This window comes from Equus caballus, chromosome 4 (assembly GCF_041296265.1).
Source record: "Equus caballus isolate H_3958 breed thoroughbred chromosome 4, TB-T2T, whole genome shotgun sequence".
NCBI classification, from domain to species: domain Eukaryota; kingdom Metazoa; phylum Chordata; class Mammalia; order Perissodactyla; family Equidae; genus Equus; species Equus caballus.
This window is the reverse complement of record NC_091687.1, coordinates 67353150-67369569: the sequence shown is the minus strand read 5'-3', so window position 1 is coordinate 67369569 and position 16420 is coordinate 67353150. Positions and strand designations below refer to the sequence as shown.

General features: G+C 37.5%; 1 protein-coding gene across 5 annotated transcripts in view; it reads right to left on the bottom strand.

Annotated features, from left to right (window-relative positions):
- BBS9 (Bardet-Biedl syndrome 9) overlaps positions 1 to 16420 on the bottom strand; it is a 422348-nt gene that overhangs the window by 379866 nt on the left and 26062 nt on the right. The gene's annotated exons all lie outside the window — the stretch shown is intronic.

Genomic DNA, 16420 nt, shown 5'->3' with positions numbered 1-16420 from the left:
TACACTTCTGCTAGCTCACTTCAATAACACTGTGATAAATACAAAGAGCTTAACTATTCTGTAATAAGCACTATATAAATTCTAAAACTCTACCATAATATATTAGCCTTTAAAAGCCAGGAAAACATAGCTATTGCCAGTTAATCTCAAAACTGGGGAAAATTTACAAGAAGTATGGTTCAGGAATATTAGGGGTCCCTAATTTTAGTTGTCCTCATTAACTGAATAACCTAATAGGCCCCACGCCTGCTAACCTATATCATATATCAAGCTTCTATTTACCAATATAATTAATACACACTGACTCCCCAACAGATAATCTATTCTACATACTGACATCAAAACAATATGGTTTTCAGGGAGTTGGGCAGGAAAAGCAAAGAAAGGGTAAGGGATGAATGATGGAGCCAATTTCCCAAGTTTCAAAAGAATTTGTCACCATCTTTCAAAAAGAAAAGAACCATTGATTGGGTTCCCAAATTATATTATGTGTTGATCAATTCAAGAACAGCCTAATGCTGCTGAGAAAACCACAGAATAACAGGATTTTGAATAATCTTTCACTGAAAGGTAAAAGTTAAACATCATATTCATTAAGAGAACTAGCAACAGTAGACATATTAATAGTGCTAGGCACTGTTCCTAATATATCAGGACCTACATTAAAACCACTGCTAACGTCTAGAAATGGTCATAACAAATCTTTCAACCTTACAGCATAAAAGTCAGTTGATAATTTCTTTGTCTAACACCTAATAAAACTCATTCTTCCAAAATTGTGGAAAAGCTAAGCACAGTCCTCTCTTATTATAAAGTTTCCTGTTACAAAGTTGCATGGTTTACACATATGTTATACTTTATTATTGAAAAAAAAAGCCCTCTTATAACACCCTCTTTGTTGTAATACTCAACATACTTTGCCTCCAGGCTAGATATATAACGAAAGCAAAATGAATTCAGACAGATTGTTGAGGAAAAAAGCTAGTTCCTTTTTAGTAGTCTTTCTAAAGTCTTTTTTCTTTCCTTGTAGCTTTTCATCATCTCAATGTTTTGTTCCCACTGAACATTTTCCTTTTCTTTTTACATATTTCCTTTGGTAAATGAAAGATGATAGATTGTTAAAACCAGTTTGTACTACCTTGGAAACAAGCACTTTTAATATACAACTCCTGCCTTCCAAAACCTTATACAAATTTCATCTTTAGGACAATGAACTGCCTAGGACTTAATCAACTAGCTGCAAAAAGTCATATGAAATCTTAATTTTCCACTCACACATTTTATGTTCACAGTCCCCTAAAATCATGAATATAACTTTCCAAATTAGATTTAGGAATATTTCTCAATTATTGTTTCCATATTAAATAGTACTGTCTTATTTTAGCAAAGATCTAGAAACGCTGCTTTAAAAGGTTCTTATTCACAAATTTCGATGTAAGGAAATTTGGTTTTAAAACTCTGCTTATTTTAAACTTAGGCAGAAGTATAGTTCAAATATTAACATAATATGGGGGGATTTATTCTGATATGCCAAGCTTAATCATTTCTGACATTCTAAATTAGCCAGAAGTGATTTAAATTATGTATTATATGAAATACTGAAGGTGTAAATTTTATACCTTTAAAGTTTAAGAGGTAAACACATACAATTCCATTCTTCCACATAAAGCCTGCCTACTAATATTAGAACTTTACTCTCGATACTCTTGAAAGTCTTAAAATTTTATAATAGTGAAAAAGATTAGAAAAAGTTTTTAGCAGTATAATAAAAACAATTATCCTACTTTTGTATAACACTTTATTTTTGTACCGTCCACATGAAGCATCATATAAGGATGTTCATAGCAGCTTTACTCACATTAGTCAAAAACTGGAAACCACCCAAATGTCCATCAAAAATAGAATATACTTAAAATTTACTATATATCTCCTCTCTACAGATTACTATTAATGTACTTTTAAAATACCTTTAACATGGTAGTCATCAACACAAACATTTGTTTTTCATATTAAGCATTAACATATATCTCTACCTTGTGTTTTAGAATTTAAATCTGCAAGCAAGAGTTTCCATGTAGAATGGAAAAGGATTACTGAATCAACTTAATTCAAGAGAGACTGGGGGGAGGGGAAGATTATTCATTTCCCATGGCAATGTGTTTTGTAGATGAATTTTTGAAACTGTTTAACCCTTTATATCACAGTGTCATTTGAATAAAGTAGTTTTATGGTAATCATTGTCCTTCTCAATTGAGTAAAATATTTAATAGCTATTCCACTGTTAAGAAGGGGACTATGATGAAACATAGAGATCAGAAATGGCTGTCAAATCCTATCAAGACTACCATATTTCACCATCCTCTCGTCAAAGGCAGTTCTGACCACAGAGATTCCCATAACACTTTTCCAGCCTTGGCATTCAGCCACCACGAAAGAAATTTTTTTTTTTTTTTCAAACAACAGCAAGAAACTTCACATATTCTTTTTAGCCTTTCCCCTTCTTAGCCATAGCAGGCAAGGAAGCATTTAACCACCAAATTTCTATGGCGTATGTATAGAAGCAATCAGAATTCACCTTTCAGGAAAAGTAACAACTTTAAATGATCACGTAAAAATTGAATTTGCAGACTATAGGGAACCCTCTTTATAACCCTCCCCCAGGGACTAAAGGTTTTATAACATAATATACAGGAAGACGCTATTTGAAAGTAACATTGTTTTATGGGTCTTGGACCAGAGATTTTATAAATGAATACCAGGTATATGAGAAAATCCAGCACAGGATGACAAACAATCCTATTATCCCCTTGATCTTCCGACTTCTCACTGTGGATCCATAAAGGATCTTAAAAACAAATGAGAGAAGTTCTCCAATATTATAAAACACCTATACTTTCATGCCTAAGCAAGGAACAGGAGCCAGCACACCCTAGGGATTCTTCTCTAACATTATTCTCTAACATTTCAACCATATCTGATAGAAAATAGAGGCCATATGGTTCACTGGTGAGATAAGGGTTATCAAAACATGATCTGTTGATTCCCCGTAAGGAAAATACAGTGTTAATCTTTTATTAGCACTAACATCCTCACACAAAAAAGCAAGGCTGTGTTCTGGCTGTTCGTTCACCCCAGCTGGGCATATCAGTTCACTCTCTGGATGGCAATCAAAGAACCCAGACAGCTTTAGGAAGCACAGCTTCTCAGAAACCTCATGTGGCCACTAATACATTTCCTTGGCAGACGAGAAAAAGACTTCAGTTTAGACAATTAGAAGTTGTTTGGCGGCTGAGGATCTGATTTTCTAGGGGTGCCTGAAGATGAGGCAAAAGGTGACTTAGTTATTCCTCAGTTCACTATTTCCTTTGGCGGGCTTTTTATTCCAAAGAATTCATGAATTTTTATTTATATGACAATATAATCCCATACAAGCTTACAGAAGTCATTTTATGATTTAAAAAATATAGCACCATGCCCATACATATTATTAGTAAAATCTGTTCACCTCATTCACTGACAATTATATCCCAAACATACTGAACCTTTTATGTACAGTATTTTCTTTCCACCACGTTCACAAATGTGGTACTACTGTGCCGTCAGACCTTTATAATCTATACTATGCCTGAATTATATCTACAATCTAACTTTAAACTTTCCTTGATAAAAATTCTACTTTTCTGAAGTTCCATTTGACTGAAAAGATCCAAGTAAAATAAAAGAACTGGAAGAGTTAAAGGAAAATGAGTTTTCACAAGGCACAGAGAAAGGAGAGACAAAAGGGTTAAAGAGAAGAAACATATGAAATAATACAGAATTTAAATAATTTTTGAAAATAAAAACATTCTGATTTGTGAATGTTATCACAAATACCCAGTAATTCTGAATATCATATTCTATGCTGAAAAACATAGTATAACAAAAGGATGAACAACGTATGGAAACAGAACTCCAAGCAGATGAGAAAACTCATTATTTCTACTGGTAAGCTTGACTTGTATAAATACTGCCTCACTGGCATATTGAGAAATAATTTGAGGAAAGGTGAATCCAGGAGGCCCAAGTAGTCACCTCCACTTTACCACTATGGGAGATAGTAACTACCATGACCCACGCACTGTAGTAGATGTTCAACACGTGTTTGTTGAAGAAGAAAATAAAACTCAGAATTGGCTAGAATGAGGGCACTGGGCTAACATTTGTTTCTGAAAAATAACCTTGAAAGCCTGATGTGTATCAGCCCTATCCAATCACATGGTTATTTTGGTTCATTCATTCAACAAATTCTTACTTAACATCCACCATGTGAAAGGACCGTGCAAGACATTAGATACATGGTGGTGAACAAAAGACATGGTTTCTGCCCTCATTAAGATTACAGAAAAACCTCCCTCTCCTCGGTCTCTCAGAGTTCACATAGACCCTCTCTCTAACGAGCAAGGCAATTAAATAAAAGGTAGTACATTAGACAGAACAGGAGCTTTGAATCAGACGGCTCTGGATTCAAAGCCTTGCTATGCCCAGGTATGATTTGCAGCAAGACTCATATTCTCTGAGCTTCTGTTTCCCAATCTGGGAAATGGTGATTAAGTTACCTATCTTACCGGGTTAAATGCAACAGCATAACATATAGGAGATAATAAATATTACCGCTCTCTCTGCATAGTCTTCTCTACAAATAAATATAAAAATTTCTGTTAGAAAATCAAACTACAGAAGACAGAAACATCGAAACTCTGCACAGGAGAGAACTTTCTAAGCTGAGAAGAAACAGAATAAACTGTACAAGAAAGGAACAATTTGACCACAATAAAACATACACACACAATTTAAAAGCCAAGAACAACCAGGCAAAAAGACATTTGTATCAAGTACAAAGAAATTAATCTGTACTAAATAAATAGCTCATATAATCGAAATAAAATAAAAGACTGCCTATCCAGGAGTCTACCAGAATCATCCAAACAACCGAACTGTTGAACCCACAAGGATTTTATGATGAACATTCCTTTCTCAAATCTGGCAATACAGGGACTACTTTCAAAAAATCCTTTCAAAAATGTAACACTGCGAATTAAATAAACAAATAAACAAGTAAATGATAAAGAATAATAAACCTACACCAACAGCAGTGAAACAAAGGAAGGGACACAACTTCATGCCATAATCTTCAAAAGATGATGACCATCAAGACACATAAATGTTCCCAAGAATCTTCAGGGCTAGATTTAGTGCATCTTGTGAAGGTTCTAACTCCAAACTCCACACAAGGGGGAGGGGGTGGCAAGGTTGTGAATAAACCAGATTCTGAAAACCTTACTAAAACTCTCAAGTTTAGAGAAAGACAGATCCAGAGGAGACGCAGACAGCCTGAAGAAATGGAAATACCCAGAATAACAAAAGCTGTACCTTCACCACACGCCCCTTCTAACAGACAAGAAAAACAAATTTTATCATGTTGATGTTTTTCTGCAAAAAGAAAGAAAACAGTAAAGGCCATAGATCATAAAAATAGCAGCCAGGCTAAATGTCTCCAGCAATGATTATGACTATGAAAGTGGAAGATGGGCTAGAGAAGAAACTGCCGTGTGAAGCCTCACACACACCCACGAGGGCAGGAAGAAAAATGGGAGTGGGAGGAAGAGGGGGTGAAGGGAATGGAAAGGGACCCTGGCGAGATACAGTCAAAAAGGGAAGGAACAAATGGGGCTGACTCTGAGGAAACCCAGTAAGGAAGTCATTACAGAAAAGATGCAAAGTTTAAGAACATCCACTCCACCTTCCAAGATAACAAGTTACAGACCATCCAGGTGGTCTGTGATTCAAGACACTTAACAAAACCACACTAGACAGGGCTGAGGCCAGATCGTCCAGTGAGGCTACAGATACCCTCTCTATCTCCCCCTCCCATGCCCATCGCCCCCACAGACAAGTGACAGGTAGAGACACTGAGCAATATCCAGCCCTCAAAACAGTGTGTCAGAAGGGAAAACAAACTCATCTCTGATTGTGTTGGGTGGGAGGAAAGGCAAGGAAAATTAACCAGCACCATAAAAAGGCAAACTGGCCCAGACGGAGTTGGCCAGTGAGATGAAAAGAGATCGGCCTGGCAAATCCATAAACACACTACAGAAAAAAGCCAGGGAGAGAGGGAGAGGGGAAGATGACGTACAAAAGACAGATGAAGAAAAACAGAAGCAAGAATCAAAAGAAAGCTCTCTGAAAACATTTCACACTACTGAGCAATTTAATAAGAATGTGAATTAAAGTAAAAAATCATGCCATGACAGGGTGACACAGCAGGATGCAGAACTAAAACAACAAAACGAGAACCAAACCAAATCCCTGACGATATATTATCTATATGTGAAATACAACATTATAATAATTGAAGGACCACTTGTTAACAAGGGAGACACAGCTGTGGGGTCATCTACCAAATCTCAAAAGATGAGTGGATGATCCACATAATATGGACAGGATATAAAAAGAACAGACCCAAAATGACTCAGAGACTACTTTATGTCAGGAAATCTCAAATTTCATGGAACAAAAGTCCTTTACAAGCAACATTCCAAGTATATAGACTGAAAAAGGAACCTGAAAGAAAAGGCAAGGTAGCGAGAACAAGCAGAGGGCGCTGACTGTCAGAAGTGCTGTATACATGCTCCCCATTAGTATCAGAGTGCTGATACAGGATACTCCCCTCAGTCCCAGAGTACTGAAACAGGGTACTCCCCACCCACCTACAGACATGTTACCATAGATCCTGAGCTGTGATTTGGACACACCCTATGTGTAGCTGAAGAGAGATTTCCCAGAATATAAAATGTGCATAGTTTTAAAATAACCATATGAAATTTTTTTCCGTTTTAAAGGAAAGGCGAGTTTGATTTTGAGTGCAAGAATTGACAGGTAAAATATACCCATCACCAAATATTTAGGAATATCACATAATATCCTATTTTTTCTGTATGCAGATAAACCCAATTAATATGTATTTTTTTCTGTTTGCTGGTAAATCCATGTGTTTACAATTGATGCAAAATGAGGGCCAATATTTAATAAATTCTTGAAGTGACTTCGAGATATATTCATAAGAAGTAAAAGCTTTTCTAAGAAATATCTCTATTTGACATATTTATTGCCATTACTTGCCTACCTCCCATATTATACAGCACCAGACTTTACGTTATAAACATACTTCTTCAACGACTCTGCCCTTTTGACGGTGAGACAGCTAAAATCCAGAAAGATAAAATTACTCTGGATTAGGTCAAGGTGGAACACTGTGGGTTACATTATCAGTGGTTGTGCTGGGAGATGATGCTACATCATTTATTTTCCTTTTTCTACAAGTCTATACGTTTAAAATATTCCTTTGTGAACATGATTACTTTTATAACAAAAATATACATGTTTTGGTGTGGGAGTATTGAAAGAAAGGAAAAGATGAAGTAAAAATCATATCCCACATTATTTTAAGCTTCAATCTACCTATGAAGAATTTGGGACATGCCCTTAAATTTAACATATCTATGCGCGCCAGGACTAAAATAATGACAAATGGCCTTACAAAGCATTCAGTTAAACTGAACTGCAACAAATCTCTAAATACGAACAAACATTTGGAGCAATTATCCCTCCCATGATGCAGCCAGGGTGAGTCTGCATGCAGCCCACAGCACAGCACTCCCTTTAACTGCTTAGCCTGCCTTCTCCCGTTCACAGACATACCCATGGCACACACTCAAACCACCCCCCCACTGCCTCCCCAGTCAGTTCTAAGGCAGCACCTCAGGGGGGTTCTAGGAGAGAAAGGGAAACCCAAAGCAAGAGGGACATTTACAGTTGTTGGCCGCCCAACACCTATTTCACTCTCTTTTATTAATGTTATGTAAACAGGTTAAAGGTGGCCCCTACATATTGGCTCCATGTTGTTTACTTCCTCACAGCAGGATGACCTTGAACTTAAAGCTCACAGATGCCAAACTCAAATTTTTATGCCTCCAATTGCTTTAAGTATAGCCCAAGTTAGCATATTTTTAGTCATTTCGAGTGTGCCTGATTTGCACACCCCGCAAAACTGCACCCCACATCTGCCAGCCATAGAGAAGACAAATCCTGGGGTTACAAAAGGCTCCAGTCACTGCTGCCCTCCACAGCTCCTCGACCAAGACTCACCATCTGGCGTCTGAGCAACACCACCTGGACACATAGGCAGCACTTGGATTTCCCTTTCCCTGGGGAGTTTCCTTGCCCTCTCCTCCTCCCTTCCCCTTCTAGGTAACGGACCCTATCACTGTCTCTGGAAGGTCTCCTGCTGTAAAGGACTTCCCCGTCATGCAATCCTGTCAAAGCACCACCCAACTAAAGCTCGTTGTGTGCTACTGAGGTCTCATAGTCACATCTTTTTCCTTGATCAGTTCCAACTTCCTCAAACTCACCACAGCTAACCATTCAGTGATATTCCCCCAAGATCCACCCCTTCCCACTCTTAGTCTTAGTGAAAAGAAGAAAACTGACCCTACCTCCCCCACACATAACGCAGGCCCAAGCTTAATCGTATTCCTTTGGTAACAGTGATTGGTTCAGAAATGGCCCAACAAGAGCCACTGAGTTGAAAGAGACCTTTGCTGAGCCTTCTGGGAGAAAGGCAGGCACTTTTTCACATGGACCAGAATCTTAGAAGTAGGATATAGAGCTGCTATAGCCACCTTGTAACCAGGAGGAAATGGCCTGTCCAAGGAAATAGAAGCAAGAGATGAAAAGAGAGAAAACAGATCTGATCACACTGGAGGCCCAAATGATGATAGCCAGTAAATTTTCTATTCTTGCTTACGCCAACTGTCAACTACAATCAAAAGAATCCTCAGTTGTACCAAAGATAAGGTTGGAAAGAGAAAAGAAGAACACCCAATGGAAAAGCAAAATTGTGGCCTATGCAGAAATTGGGAGGTTTTCATTTTTGATGGTAACATTTCTTTAAGTCTTGAGTTGTCTGTTACCAGATAAGCTCAAAATATAAATATCCCCATATCAAACAAAAACTTATGATCAAGAAAACTAATTTTAAAACTTAGAGCAGCCTACAGACTACAATACTGTACTGTACACTTTAAAATCTGAGATACAAACATTGAATCATTATGTTGCACACATGAAATTAACATAATGTCAATTATACCTCAATAAAAAAAATCTGTAAAGAGAGTAGATCTCATGTTGTGTTCTTATCACAGTAAAATTACAAATTGATAGGTAGATAGGTAGGTAGATAAAGGGAAACCCAAAGCATGATGGACATAGAATAAACAAAAGATGAACACAAATAAAAAATGAGTAAAGAAGCAAAAAATGTTGGAGAAGGATAAAAATTGAAGAAAAAACCAGATGGTGGTGATAATCTCTACTAAAGAATTAAAGAGCCTTTTTTTGCATAAACCACAAATTCATTATGAAGGAAAAGCAATAATTCAACATAACTATAAAGCACAAATTACAGGATTAGAAATAAAATTTTAAGGGACAAAACTAACCTGTCATAATCCAAACAGCAAAAGTTTTCAAATAAAAATGTATTCAAGTTAAGTTTTTCAACAAAATATTATAGAAGGCATTTTGTTCATCAGATCAAGATTTCACCCTGCGTCCTCAAAGACTTCTCCCTCCTTATAAAACCTGTTCCCCTCCAGCTGTGGCCTTATCTCTCTCTTACCCTTCATGGCCACATCTCTTCACAAAGCAGCTTTCCTTTGGGATTTCCATTTCTTCTCTATGGATTCCTCATTCTGGGGCAACTGGACCAATGCTCCTATCCTTCTTTGAAAACGGCTCTCTCTATGATCACCAATGGCCTCCAAATGACAAAATCCAAAAGTTTCTTTTCAATACTCCAGCAGCTTAACCTCTGACACTCCTGATTCCTCTCCTACCTCTTGAAATGCTTTTCCTTCTCCTTCCATGACATCATGCTCTCCTATCTCTCCATTTCTATCTCTTAATCTCTTGAGTTAGTTCATCTTCCTATCCCCACCCTTAAATTAGTCATTCTCAATAAACATAGTCATAGCACTCTCTTTGTCTATAGAGTACTAAAATCCTTCTTCATTAAAGATCAGCTGGTAGCTAAAGGTGATAATTCCGCCTTACTGAGGGCTTTAAGCTATAGGTAAGAAAGTCAATTTAGTAGCCTGAAAATACCAAGATGTTTTTAAAGCAAAGTAATTTTTTTAAAGTACTCTAACTTCTGAAGAATAATCTTCTCAAGAGGAACAACTATCACAGAAGGAATGAAAACTTTATACTAAAGACCATAAAATTACTCATTTATAGGAAACTGGGGTTAGTAACCTCTGGATTAAAGTGCATAAAAATGAAGAGCTGGAATAAAAAAGGTAATAGCACATTTGCCTACCCTCATGCACGCCCCTCCCTCATACATACACACACACACACACACACACACACACACACATTTACTCAGCCTGAGGGAGGTGCTCCATCTTCAGGGCTCCAGCACAACTTTGTACATATCCATCTCTATTACAACTCATCTCATTATGTTATAGTTAATTCTTACTCTTTATTACCCCCTAGGTTGTGAGCTGCTTGAGAACATAAATTGTCTTTTATTCATCTTTCTACTCCAAGAAACTAGTACAGCGCCTGGGCACTCAGAGACTCTAAATAAATGTGCACTGGATGGATGGATGGATGGATAGATGGACAAACAGAGAGATGATGCAAGAGGGGACTAATGCCAGACTTGCTCTAGTCCCTGAAAGTTTCCATACATCTCCAACAAATCAACTATTTCTTCCCAGTGTCCCTGTCGCACACTTGAAAGATGCCTATGCATTACAAGGTTCATCAACCTGTCCCAGCCCTACAGGGCAAATTTTTGCCAACTGAGGACATAACTAACTACAGAGTCTCCAAGTCAAATTACGAGTAAAGAAAATTCTAGCTCAAATATCTTGATGGTAGCAAGATACATTACATGGACTATATAAAGTATCTTATTTTTACCAAGCTAAGTATATGCAGTTGTTGACCTTAAAACAATAACATTCTTTCTTCATTCCACCATTGGCTTTCTGTCAGTCGATATTAATGCTGTCCTTTTCCAAATACTATTCTGAAATGGCAAGCTTATCTTAAGTGGGTAAACTACTAGGTAAACTACCATGTCAACAACCATTGGAAGTTGTAGGGACACATAGAGAAAAGCAGGGGAAACTCTGGCAGAAACATCATTTGTTACTTTTTTTTTTTAAAGATTTTATTTTTTTCCTTTTTCTCCCCAAAGCCCCCCAGTACATAGTTGTATATTCTTTGTTGTGGGTCCTTCTAGTTGTGGCATGTGGGACGCTGCCACATCATGGCTTGATGAGCAGTGCCATGTCCACGTCCAGGATTCGAACCAGAGAAACACTGGGCTGCCTGCAGCGGAGCATGCGAACTTAACCACTCGGCCACGGGGCCAGCCCCCTGTTACTTTTTTCAAAAACAAGTAGAGTTCAAATTACCAAACCAAATAAATTCTACCAACTTTAATAATATATTTTAAATCAATTCAAATCCACCTTTTTAAAATTGATTTAGTATATTTCCAAACTGTAATTTGATTGTCCATGCTTATGTCACTAATTTTGCAAGCATTAATTTGTCAATATTATAAAAAGCAAAGATTAACTTTTTTTTTTAATATTTTATTTTTCCTTTTTCTCCCCAAAGCTCCCAAGTACATAGTTGCATATTTTCACTTGTGGGTCCTTCTAGCTGTGGCATGTGGGACGCCACCTCAGCAAAGCCTGATGAGTGGTGCCATGTCTACACCCAGGATCCGAACCGGCAAAACCCTGGGCCACCAAAGCGGAGCACATGAACTTAACCACTTGGTCACAGGGCCAGCCCCTAAACTACTATTTTTTAAAAAGCCTAGAGTCACATGTTCCTTCAAAAAAGCAGCTTAGATTTAAATAAAAAAAAACTACAAATATTTTTTAACTTCAAACACATCTCCCACACCCACCTCTGTGAAACAAAGCCCAAAATAGCAATTAATGTTGCACATTTCAGTCACTTCCTCCTAGAAAGTATAATATGGAAAGAATTTTAATTTAAAATATGGGGCCAGCCCCATGGCACAGTGGTTAAGTCTGGCACACTCCACTTTGGCAGCCTGGGTTTACAGGTTCAGATCCCAGGCGAGGATCTACACCATTTGTCAAGCCATGTTGTGGTGGCGAGCCACACACAAAACAGAGGAAGACTGGCACAGATGTTAGCTCAGGGCCAATCTTCCTCACCAAAAAACAAACAAACAAACATATGGAATAGCAGGTAGTAGTCTGAATAATGGAATATTTTAGGCAAATATTCTTCAACTAGTTCACAAAACTAGATTTCCTATTTCTTTATCACTACTTTTTCACAATAGACATTGCACATAACTTGAGGTAAAACCAAACCTCACTGCATCAAATGAATGCACCTTTGAGTTTTCGCAAATGCATAAAAGGTGTTTTTGAAAGGTTTTCTTAACAAACCAGCAAACAAAAAAAGGTTTAAAAAAAGCATTAGTCTTTTGCTAATTTCAAATAATATATTACCCTTCCACATATAACCTCCCTGATTATTTTGGGAGGAGACTTCTCCTATAAAACAAAGCGCCAACTAAAAAAATGAAATTGAAAAAGGAAATATCTGACCCAAAAGTTACTCGACATGTTTTCCATAATCTATGAAAAATCAGGGGCCAGCCCAGTGGTGCAGCACTTAAGTTCGTACGTTCCGCTTCTCGGCAGCCCAGGGTTCGCCAGTTCGGATCCTGGGTGTGGACATGGCACCACTTGGCAAAAGCCATGCTGTGGTAGGCGTCCCATGTATAAAGTAGAGGAAGATGGGCATGGATGTTAGCTCGGGGCCAGTCTCCCTCAGCAAAAAGAGGAGGACTGGCAGTAGTTAGCTCAGGGCTAATCTTCCTCAAAAAAAAAAAGAAAGAAAGAAAAGGAAAATCAAAGTGATGCACTAACTTTGGCCAAACCAAGATACACCCCTTTCTGATAGGAAAGAGTTTTTTCCTGAATTAAGAAGAAGGTAAATTTACTCACAGCCCAGTTGTGGAAGCAGTTTAGTATGGTTAACACCACAAGATTCTGGAAGCAGAGAGCCTGGATTAGAATCCTTCCTCTACTGTTTACTAAGTATATCTTAAGTTACTCTACCTGTAAAGCGCTTAGAACACCACCTTATTCTAACACAGAATAAGCACTCGGTAGACACAGAACAGCAGTATAGATCTCCGTGGCTCGGCATCGCCTGGGAGACCATCAGAAATGCAAATTCACAGGTCCAGTTCCGAACTTACAGAGTCAGAACCTGCATTTTTATCATGATCCCCTTGTTATTCAAATGCAAATTAAAGTCTGAGAAGCCCAGCTAGAAAGCATTTTTACGGTATATTCCGAGATGTTACCTATTATAACTAGTTTTTTAAAAAACCACTCCATTACTTTTCTGTAACTTGAATAAGTTACATTTATTTTTAGTAAAAGGCAAAGCACTATTTGGGATCAAAATTCCTCCATTAGTGGTTTCTCACCATACCTCAGTCAAAGGCAGAACTAAATCCCAAAGTTGTAGAGGACTGCCATCTGGTGGTACTTCATTCCGACGTACATATAAAATAAACTCCCTCTGTCATCCCAGCCTTTTTTTTTGTATTTGTTTTGTATTTGTTCAAAATGGTGCCAGGTTTTCTTTTTGCTGAATTCCTTTCTTGAGGACCACTGACATGATTACTCAACAAAAATTACTCAACTGACATAATTCCATAAGAAGTCATTCTAAATACAGAGGAAGGTAGAAGACAAGGATATTTTTCTTCTTCTTCTCCCCAAAGCCCCCGAGTACATAGCTGTATATTGCAGTAGTAGGTCCCTCTGGTTGTGCTATGTGGGACGCTGCCTCAGCATGGCCTGATGAGTGGTGCCATGTCAGTGCCCAGGATGCGAACTGGCGAAACCCTGGGCTGCCGAAGTGGAGTGCACAAACCTAATCACTTGGCAATGGGGCCAGCCCCAAAGACAAGGATTTTTAAATTCAGATCAACTCCAGGGAAGTTTTCAAATTAAAAGATTGACATGCTCACTCCTGGAAAGTTGCACATTAGGCACAGAGCTTTCTTCTGAAATGTACGTATCTTGATGTAACTCTACTTTCTTCTTCCTAAGTTCTGTACTTTTTTTTTTTTTTTGAGGAAGATTAGCCCTGAGCTAACTACTGCCAGTCCTCCTCTTTTTGCCGAAGAAGCCTGGCCCTGAGCTAACATCCATGCCCATCTTCCTCCACTTTACATGTGGGATGCCTACCACAGCATGGCTTGCCAAGTGGTGCCGTGTCCACACCCGGGATCCAAACCGGCGAACCCCAGGCCACCGAGAAGCGGAAAGTGCACACTTAACCGCTGCACCACCAGGCCAGCCCCCTAAGTTCTGTACTTTTTATGATTTATTTATATAGTATTTGCTGGGGGGGAGAGCTTCCAGATTGAGAAAAAAATATTTTATAACCTTCTGACTCAATTACTCCACTTTTACAGTCTATCCTAAGGAAACAATCAGAAATGTGGACAAAGATTTATGTTCAAATATGTTCATTTAAGCAGACAAAACTTAATCCTAATAGCTTCATAGTAACCCATTGAACGTATGAATCAAAACTTACTTAGGCGTTCTCCTCTATTACTCATTTAGATCACTTCTAATTTTTCCATATTACAAATAAATACATATATATAAAAGGAAGGAAAGGAAGACAGAAAGAGGGAGGAAATAAATATATGGCAACTTCATATAACTTTGCCATATTTGGATCGTTTCCTAATACACAGTCCCATAAGTCACATGGCATCCAAGAACATTTTCATGGTTCTTAATAGCCAAGCTGCTTTACAAGAGTGTTGTATCGTTTTCCACGGCCACGCGCACAGAGGATGTACAGACTGCACTATCACCTTCCTAGCATCAGGTTTTACCCCACGGCTAAATTTTATATCAGTTTTATTGAGATATAATTTACATGCCACCCCTTTAAAGTACCAACTCAATGGTTTTTAGTGTATTTACAGGGCTGTGCAACCATCACCATAATCTAATTTTAGAACATTTTCATCATCCCAAAAAGAAACCTTGTACCCATTAGCAGTAACCCCATTCCCCCTGCCAACCTCCTAATATGGCTAATTTTTACTAATTTACCACCCCCCTATTTTTTCATGTTTTCTTGTAGATACCACAATGACATTATGTAAGTGCTTCAAACCTATGAAATGGAATAATTAGTTCTGCTACTCTGATATTTCTCTGTGTCAAATTGTGAAATATTCTGCTTAACCACAGAGAAGTAAAACATGTCATAATGGCTTCTTGTTTTGTAAAAAGGTACTTTCTAAATGTAAGGCATAATTTAAGAACTAAGAGAAGGTATCATATAAGTAGAAAATTAGTTATTTTCAAAACTAGGAGCAACTGTCATTACTTTGGAATTCCATTATTAAATCCAGCAAAAATGTCACACAAAAGCAAGGAACTTCTTTTTATTTTATTTAAAACTTTATTTTAATTGGATTATCTTAATCCGACAATAAAATTAAAAGTACAGTGCAATCATTATAAGATAACATTTGATATGTGATCTAAAGAATTGTCTTGATGCTACCAAAAAAACAAAAACTTACTTTCATTTAGCCAAAACACTTTTTTCTCATATCATAATTTTTTGGACTCCAGATATATAGAATTTAGCAATTTGCCTTTTGGGGATTTAGTAAGAGAAAGAGAATTGAAAATAATTAATTAAACAATGGAGAATTAGGTCCCCCAATCATGCCAGACTTCTTTTAAAAGAAGAATGAAAATCAGTTCTAAGAGTTGAGGTTGGGAGAGGACACTTAACTGGTAGAAGTTAGCTTCCCATCAAATTTTAGCTCTTTCTCTCCTTTCTTCATCTAACTGTAGACATCCCCCATATACCCCACGTATACCCCCATATACCCCACAAACCAAACATTCCTATTACTCAAGTTAAGCAATTCTGCAAGGCAGCCAAGTATTTCGTTTCATACCACTTGAACTACACAACACTTTTACTTGTACATCGCCACCCAAAATATTCCTGACTGCCAACTGGTATACTCAAATTCACCTCTATTCCTTACCTTTACCGCTATGTATGAAGAAACTAAGTTCACATGAATAAAGGACACTTTCAAAATAAAGTCGTTTTTTCATGTCACTAAAGAAAAATCTAACATAGATAGTCTACTTTTTAATGCAATGGTTAAACAATAAACTCATAAAAACATGAGCCCAAAAAGAGCTAAAATATTATAAAATCCTTAGTTACAGGTTCA